This window comes from Euprymna scolopes, chromosome 29 (genome assembly GCF_053919585.1).
Source record: "Euprymna scolopes isolate OS-2025 chromosome 29, ASM5391958v1, whole genome shotgun sequence".
In the NCBI taxonomy this organism is placed as follows: Eukaryota; Metazoa; Mollusca; class Cephalopoda; order Sepiida; family Sepiolidae; genus Euprymna; species Euprymna scolopes.
Window position 1 is genome coordinate 109,496,947 of NC_136510.1, and position 10,000 is coordinate 109,506,946.

Consider the following 10,000-nt stretch of genomic DNA (forward strand, 5'->3'; position numbering starts at 1 on the left):
CTCCCGAGAGGTGGGAAATGGGAGCTGGTTAAAGGTCAGGCATGTGGGGTTGCCCCCACATCTGGTCTTTGCTAGTCATAGCTTGCAGTATCTGCCGGAACAGATGGTATTTATTTGCTCCACCACCGAGCAAATTAGGCACAAGGCCGATTTTTAATGTGAGGAGTGAAGGGAGGGGGAAGGGAAAAAGGGGACCAGCTCCCGAGAGGTAGGAAATGGGAGATGGTTAAAGGTCAGGCATGTGGGGTTGCCCCCACATCTGGTCTTTGCTAGTCATAGCTAGTCATAGCTTGCAGTATCTGCCGGAACAGATGGTATTTATTTGCTCCCCCACCGAGCAAATTAGGCACAAGGCCGATTTTTAATGTGAGGAGTGAAGGGAGGGGGAAGGGAAAAAGGGGACCAGCTCCCGAGAGGTAGGAAATGGGAGCTGGTTAATGGTCAGGCATGTGGGGTTGCCCCCACATCTGGTCTTTGCTAGTCATAGCTTGCAGTATCTGCCGGAACAGATACTACACTTTGATCCTGACCAAAACGCCAAGAAATAGATATTTATTTGCCCTCCCACCGAGCAAATTAAGCACGAGGCCGTTTTTAATGTGAGAAGTGAAGGGGAAATGGGGACCAACTGCCCAGAGTGTGGAGTAGTTGGATAGTAACAATTGGTATGAAGTGTTGCTCCTACATTGACCAAGGTCTTATATGTGGGGGCAACCCCACATATAAGACTTTGCTTGAAGTATCTGACGAAACAGATACTGCACTTTGATCTTGGTCAAAAGGCCAAGAAAAGGGTATTTATTTGCTCTCCCATCGAGCAAATTAGGCACAAGGCTGATTTTTAATGTGAAGAGTGAAGGGGAAACGGGGACTAACCCCACGGGAGTAGGGGAGCTGCATAGTGACAATTGGTATGAAGCGTAGCCCCTACATTGACCAGGGTCATATGTGGGTTTGCCCCCACATATGGTCTTTGCTTGCAGTATCTGCCGGAACAGATACTACACTTTGATCTTGTCCTAAAGGCCAAGAAAAGAGTATTTATTTGCTCCCTCACTGAGGAAATTAGGCATAAGGCGATTTTTAATGTGAGGAGTGAAGGGGAAATGGGTCCAACCACCAGGGGAGTAGGGGAGCTTGATAGTGACATTTTTTATGAAGCGCCTGAGAAGAATATGGTTGAACAACAACTTAGGGGTGCTATTCTAAACAGAATGCTAGCTGAAATAAAAAAGAGCTCTCGGCGAATAGAAAAAATATACAGAAAAATCGGAAAAAAAGAATAAATCTGTAAAGGTCTTATATGTGGGGTTGCCCCCACATATGGTCTTTGCTTGCAGTATCTGCCGGAACAGATGCTACACTTTGATTTTGGCCAAAAGACCAAGAAAAGCTTAAAAAGCTAAGAACAACATCTATTGACAACATACTTTTGATCTTTACCAAAAAGGCCCAGCACAAAAGTGTTACTGATAGACCGACAGACCGACCGACGGAGTGACTTATAGAGTCGCTTCCACGCGACTAAAAACTTGGAAAGAAAGAAGAAGAGTAAGAAAAAATGCGGAAGTTAAAAGACGATGGCATCGAATATTCAACGTCGTTAAAAATGACGAATTGAAAGAAATAGAATGAAAAGCGTGGGTTTGGGAGTTGAAAGAAGAATAAAAATGCGAGGAAACCTACGAAATAAAAACAAACAAAAACAAAACAAAAATGTAACAGTAAAGAAAAATGGAGATTAAAATATAAAAGACAAGAAAAAAGAAGTAGAATATAAACTGATGTAGAAACTATTTAAAGAAGAAAAAAGTAGACCTAAAAAAAAAGAATATGCCTATTAAAAAAAAAACACAGCGAAATATTTTCAGATCTAAAATTATGTTAAGCAAAAGAAAATTTGATTCTTGCAAAAGTAAATTAAAAAAACTTACAGCTTTAAAAGAAGGTAAAAGTACAGTTATTCGTTATATATTGGGGGTAGAGTATTACAGCGCCAGAATATGTTGTATTCGTTCTGTATAGCGTGAAGAGATGTATATATTATGTACCTGTTTCTTAACTCGTAGACTTTCTAGTGGTATGAAACATACGTCACCAGATTCATTTTAACAACGGAAATGTAACAAAATGGAACAAATAATAGGTCTCTGGGGTTGTAACCTCAGGCCAATCGGAGAAACATAGCTGGTTCGTCCATGATCTTCTTTGACGAATCCTCGAAAAAGCTTCACAGAAGATTCATTCCAAACTCTCGGGTTGTCTTTTCAGCAAATTTTATTACAGATGTTACCCCATTGGAAAGCAGAAGCTGGTTTTAGACTAACGTATTCTCATACCCTCTTATAGAATTCATCACCGACCGACTAGATCTTTCTCTGTCTCTCACTCCTGATTCTAGACTGTTAAATTACTGTCGTATCTTCCTAAAACTCTACCTAACGTTTATGTGACTTTATAATGACCTCAACGTAAGACTTCGTTACACTTTAGAGGCCAATCTATTTTAAATTATGTTTATGTTCTACATTGTTTTCACTGTAAATGTTTATTTTGCTAGGATTACATACTATTTTTTTCAATAATTCAACTATCATAACAATCGTCGATAAGCATACCTTCCGCCTTGCCATGCTCAAAATTAGCACAATTTATTTCCAATTAAGCAGAAAAAAAATTCTATTATTTTTCAATAAGGCTTGCTTAAATAAAAGAATGCGACTTAACTGCAATATATATATATAAATATATATATATATATATATATATATATATATATATAGAGAGAGAGAGAGAGAGTCTACGAAGTATTTAAACTTTTTAAACTATATACAAAAAACTTATTTAATTTTTATATTTTTTATCATTCGTCAGAAAACTATTTAGTCATTAACTCATTTAATCACCTGCAATCAATGCACCAACTTGCGCTCTCGAATTCACTATAGTACTCATGTTAATTTAAGGGATCATCAATATATATATATATATATATATATATATATATATATATATATATAAGAGGTGAGATATCGGAGTTGGAAATTAAATAGAAACCTTTATTACCTTATCAGATCAATAAAGAAGACAGAATGAACCTAAATCTTATAATTGGGTCATATTATTTTGGCGTCAGATGTTGCTCATCAGAAGAGGAGAAAAACAGATTTTGTAATGTAGTAAAAATCCGGCTTAACGATATTGGCTTAGACATTAGAAATATTAATTTAGTTTACATTTTCCTCATCTCTCACTTATAAGGATTACGGCACTTAAGCACGTAGAGCTTCTACTGTCTTCATAGCTTTGTCTGCTATATATATATATATATATATATACATATATATATATATATATATATTCTTTTGTGTGTAAAATATATATATATATATACGTTTTTATCATGGTCACGTGGTGGCTTATTATGAATTAGTTGTCGGATTTTTTAAAATATTTATATATAGCGTATATTAATTTATTATATATTTACAAATATACATATTTAAAATTTAAAATCCGCTATCCTAAGCATTTAAAAATATTTCGACTATATTCGTACATACACACACACACACACACACACATATATATATATATATATATATATATATATATATATATATATATATATGTATGTATGTATGTACGAATATAGTCGAAATATTTTTAAATCTTAGGATAGCGGATTTAAAATTTTAAATATGTATATTTGTAAATATATAATAAATACGCTATATATAAATATTTAAAAAAATCCGACAACTAATTCATAATAAGCCACCACGTGACCATGATAAAAACGTATATATATATATATATATATATATATATATATATATATATATATATATATATATATATATATAACAAGGAAAAAGGAAAAAATCATTTCTACCAAACAACATGCCGAGGATAATAGAGGTATCTCTTTCAAAAGCGCTCGCTTTGGATCTAACTTTTACAATTTTGAAAAAAAAATACGAAGAAAATTATTCAGAGATTGGAGAAGATGAAAAGGAAGATAATTAAAGAGAGGAATTTCATGTTCTTCAATAGCATTTGTTAAGATGAGATGATGCTACCTCCAGAATACACAACATATATATATATATATATATATATATGTGTGTGTGTGTGTGTGTGTGTGTGTGTGTGTGTGTGTGTCTGTGTGTGTTAATGCGTTCAAATGAAATTAGAAAATAAGTTTAATCCTATTAACAGAAGTAAATTAAATTTGTCCTGCCTTTGGGTAAATTGACTTTTCACGTGCTGTTATTTTTGAATGTGAACAATTAATTTGAACCAATTAATTTCAGGTCATTCCACCGAGAACAACAATAATTTAATTGATTGTCTATCAGCAACGTAGTTAGTAATCATGTTTGGTATATTTAGAAAACAATTTCCCTCTTGGGAAGCGCGAAACGGATACGCGTATCCATAGGCTTATACGCACGCGCATATCCTCGTGCGCGTAGTCTTACAAAGAGAGACAGATGTAGGGAGAAACCCACAGTTTCGCACGTACACGCAATCATAAGGAAAAAAACAGGCAACAACGCACGAGCATTGTACACCTATATACACACAACGTAAACACGTGTACGCACAACAGCAAACACGATCATAGAAAAAAAAACATGCAGGGTCGTGCACGAAATATCACCAATAGAAGCACGCACAAGTAAAGGTTATTGTTCAAATGTTAATCGGATATAATTTTATTCCATTTTTTCTTTTTTTGTCTCTTTTATTTCCGTATTCGTTTTCTGTTTTTTTTTTTTTTTCTTTTCTACTGTTATCCCTTTATTCTAGCATTCACGTATTCACAAATATCCATTTTCTTCATTATTATGAAATTCTATTATTTGTTTTTCCTGGTTAATTCGTTAATCTTTTCTTTTTTTTACATGGAAGTCACCACTTATCAAGGCCCGGAAGCCACTCGGGGATAAGGATTATTGCGTGTACAGTAATCACTGGGATAGTATCGTAGTAATCGTTAGTATTGGAGATTTGATAAAGTGTCTTAGTTAAAGGGGTGGTTCATCAGGAATTTGTTTATGTTGGACTTGAAGACATCTAAGTTATAGTTAGGTGGGAAACAGGCGGGAGGAAGAGAGTTCCACTGGCGTGCACTTCCGAAAAAAAAACTTTGTTCATGGAATCTACGTGTTGGTTTTGGGACAGTTAAAATGTGGGGAAAATTAGTGACAGTGGTTTCAGCTAGACGACGGGTGTTTATCGTAAAAGATCAGCGAAGGGCGACCAGGGATTGGAGCCCAGACGAGCACTTGCCATCGAAGTAACGATAAATCAAAGATAGGCTCGCAACGTCTCTTCTGTGGAAGATAGGTTGCTGGGAAGAGAAAAGGCATCCCCAACTAAGCCACGAAGACTATTTTGTACTCTCTCAATGCAGGATCGGCTGTTTTTAGCAGCTCCTGCTCAGATATGGATGCAGTTCTCCATGATTGGACGTACTTGGCTTTTATATAGATAGAGAATTGCATCAGCAGTGAGATATCTTCTGGAGCGATAGAAGGATCCTACCATCTTTCCAGCGACCTTGGCAATAGATTTGATGTACATGTTCCATTTCAGGTCAGGAGTAAATGTCAATCTCAGAAGCTTATCAAAACATGGAGCCTCCCCCAGACGAGAGCCATCCATTTTAATTGATGCCAGGTGGGGATCAGAGCGTTTATGATGTAAAGATAGGAGCTTGGTTTTAGATGCATTAAAAGTAACCAGCTACGCCTTCTCCCACTGTACCGTGCGCTAAAGATCAGGGGAGAGAGAATCAGAGAGAACTTTGTCATCTACGGCCTTTGATGTGTTGCCATAGATAATCGTGCCATCAGCATAGATGTCACGAATGATTTAAGTATGTATTTTGGGAGATCATTGATGCAGGAAGAGAATTGGGCCCAGGATGGACCCCTGGGGGACTCCAGCATTAATACCGAGGACATGTGATTTCTGCCCATCAACCGCTACTCTTATCAGAGAGAAATGATTTAATAATTGAGAAAACATTTCCAGTTATACCGTAGCTGAAAATCTTGTGAAGTAGGCCCTTATGTCATACCTTATCGAAGGCTTTTGATATGTCAAGAGCAATTGCCCTAAAAGAAAGCCCTTGCCGAGAGATTTACTAATCCTATGAGATATAACCGTTAGCACATCTGCTGTAGATCTGACAGAACGGAAACTATATTGCATGTCACTAAGAATGTTATTTCTGTTCAGGGAGTTGACTAATTCTCTATTTAATATGGATTCCAGCAACATGCACATGACACACAGGAAGCTTATTGGTCTGTACTGGCAGGGAGATGACTTATCACCTGAATTCTTAAATACAGGCCATACTGATGAGGTTTTCCAGAGTGTTGGGAAGCACTTCTCCTTGCAACGCTTAAAACGTTTTGTAAGTATGGAGCAAGTTTTGGTCGAAGCTTGTTCAACACTATAATTAGGATGCCGTCAGGGCCAGTTACTTTACTAGAATCAAGGTTCCTGATTAGCTTGGCGACCTCCCGCACAGATATTTGTATTTTGCATAGCGTGCTGTCTGTTAGTGTGAGAAAATACGGGGAGTTGCTAACCTTCGTCGCATAGGGTAGAATTAGTTGCAAAGTTCTTGGCAAATAGTTTGGCCTTGTCTGATGCTGACGAGATGACCTCAGGTCCATTGATGATAGTTGGGATAGAACGCATGATTCTGTTCAAGATCCTGTTTGCTATTTGCCAAAACTGGTGGGAACCAAGCTACTGCTCAGCTACTTTGGATTTAACGAACTGAGCATATAACTTCCTTGCATTTTTTATTACTCTTTTACAGTGGTTACTGGCAGTCCTGAAAGCAGCTTTTGTTTCAGTACATCTATTACGTTGGTAGCTATGGCAAAAGTGAGTTCTGTGCGGGATGGAAGCAGCAAATTCTGGGGAGAACCATGGCGGGCTGTTAGGTTTTTGTTGGAATGTTTTGGATGGTATTAATCGGTCTATGCCTACAATTTACCATTAGGTCAGGTCTGATACTATAGAGGGCACATCCTTGTTAAACATGGAATGCAGAGGTAGATCAGATATAAATATACGGAAGCTATCCGAGTCAGCCGTAGAGTATCGGTATACTGTACGGTGGTGAGGTACATCTGAAGACTTATAACATTTCATTTTTATCTTAACTGATATAACCGAGTGGTCGGCAGATCCAAGGGGAGGCAGAACGGAACATGAACATGGCTAAGTGGAAGTTGTGAGAAAAAGGTCTAGAAGGCCTGCGTAATGACCGGAAGTATCCCCTCTGTTGTTATCCCTGTATTTAGTTTTATTTCTTCTTTTGGTGTATCATAGTGCATATGAGCGCGAGGAGATTAGCAGCAGCAGTAGCCGAAAAACGCGCACATGCAAATTAAGTGTGCGCGAGAAGAAAAAGTAAAAAAGGAGAGAAAATACGCCACCTTCTCCGGACAGAAGCAAAGTGTGTCGAAAAAATTTTGCGTGTGAAGCCGCAGGGGATGATGAGCCGACCGGCCGTCGCCGGTGTGCTGGAGAAGGAAAGTACGAGTCGAAGGAAATTGATGTATAGAGGCGATGAAAAGAATGGATCGGCTGTAACCGCCATGCGGTCGGAGAAGCGAAATACTTTTTAAATTGTGTTGAAACTAAAGAGTAACGGCAATAATAACTTTTATGAGAAATGGCGACTCGGATTTTTATTTATTTATTTCTCACTTTTTATTTGTATGTAACGGCTACGTTACATTAATATTATATTATTTTTATGATGTTACTGTAATCCTTTTATCTTATTATTCATTTGATATTCCATTTTTTCGTATTCGATCCTCTGTCATTCTATCACTCCGCTGTTCTATTATTCTCCTATTCGTAGTTTCTCCTATAATCTCACTGCATTAGTCTGTAATTCATTTACCCCATTTCGTAGTTTTGCTCGTATCTTGTTATTCATACATCCTAACATTTGATTATTCCCAGAATAGTGGTACCATAATATGTTACATCCCACCCATCACTAAAAAATTTCTGGCTGGCGCTTACCTGAAGCCTTATTCTGTCAACATGTAAACAATGTGTCTTTAAACATATTTATCCTTCTAGAAAAACTGTGAAAATGTAAACCAACAACGAATATCATTATTTCTGGGATTGGCGTACATTTTTTCATTAATTTACATCAATGAATATCGAGATGAGCTACGCATAGTATAGAGGACTTCGATAAAAATGTCTCTTCATTTTAGCACCATCCTGTTGCATTTTCATGTAATGTCTCCGGTAGGTTTAACTTTGTTGAGACATGTCCTGGGACCAGCAACCAGCTCCCCGGGGAATAAACGATATTTCGATATCAAACGATAGGCACATGGACAATACAAACATCAACGGGTTTATATGGCGTCGGCTATAACCAGCTTACATGGGGGTCTTCTTGAGTATTTTTTTTTTGCGTCGTTATGGGCAGCGGTTCCATCGTCGGCATTTTTCATGACAGCATAACTGTTGCTGAAAATTAATACGTGCAAAACAGCGAAGATTTTTATAACACTGGAGGAGCATATTTAATTTTTATGTTACACCCACATTCGTCGCGGATGGCGCAAACTCTCATGTGCATTTCGCGCACAAAATCCAAGCTTCAAATGTTCAAAACAATACAATTATAATTACCTGTATTGCTTTGTGACTTTAAAAGATTTCGATTTTCATTTCGTCTGGCCAGATTAGCTTGTTCCAAAATTTTCGAGGTTTCTCTCCATATGTTTTCACATTATTTAAATGTGATCTGACATGTTGACGCTTCAACAATGGTATTGTTCTTGGAGATCTTGAAACAAAACCTGTATGATGTAGAGCTCTACTAATTGCGTCCTTGCTCACATTTATCCCAGCTTCTCTGAGGTAAGTTTAAATTACACCACGAGTAACAAAATTTCTTTGTACCTTTCTGCTTACCCACCTTCATTTTTCTTCGCTTTATTTCTTAGTCGACTACATCTTAATAGATTTGCAACAGCCTTTCCAGTTTTTTTAAAGCTGTCTAATAACGTTTCCAACTGTATTTAATAACAGATTTAAGCAACGTTGAACCTAGTCAGTACTAAATGGGTGACCATTTGGGACTTTTAGGTGCTGTATGTGCTCTCCGCTTATCTCAGCATTGTTTCCAGTCGTCCTTGTCTTCTCCTTGCCACTGCACTCAAACAGTGCCGATTCAGGAGAGGTGTCGTTGGTGATTGCGCAACCCTTGCCTCACACTTACACGTGCCACTGCCCGTAAAAGGTATCCTTTGTCTTTCAAGACTGAACGGAAGCATGGGGACGTAATAGATTAAGTTTCTTTGCTATTATTTGATACACTTAGTTTACTTTGTATTATCAATGATTTTTTGACGCATATCTGTTGACAACTCTTTAGTTTTAGGCATTTTTATAAATGAAGTGGTTGAATTTTAAGCAGGTGTTTACAAACCGAAAGAATTATTTTGAGATAAAGGTATTTAGTTGGTCAGGGATAACTCGCTTGCATTATTGTAACACGCAAAGCAAAAGTCATCTTAAAATATTTTATAGAAAAAGGTATTTTAAAGTATATCCAAAATTTTTGCGTTTTTTAATTTATATTTTCATTAAATATAATCTTTCTAAACTTTGACTTTGTAAGTAGTATCCTAAATATGAGTAAGAATAGTAATAGAAATATAATGACCAAATCTTAGGTAAAATCTGATTTGAATTATGAAGAAAAATGTAATGTATCCCAAACTTTTTCATGGCTTTGTAAATATGCTGTCAATAAAAGTCTACCTATACTGATGAGGATGGTTGTTTTTGTTTTACGGCATATCAACCCTTTTCAGGTTATTTAATGCCGAATCAGGTGATTTTGAAGAAAAGTTTTTTAATATAATATAATTGTTTTTTGCAAGTCAGTTTCTGTTTAACCCATAGTTGAGACCCTAACAGG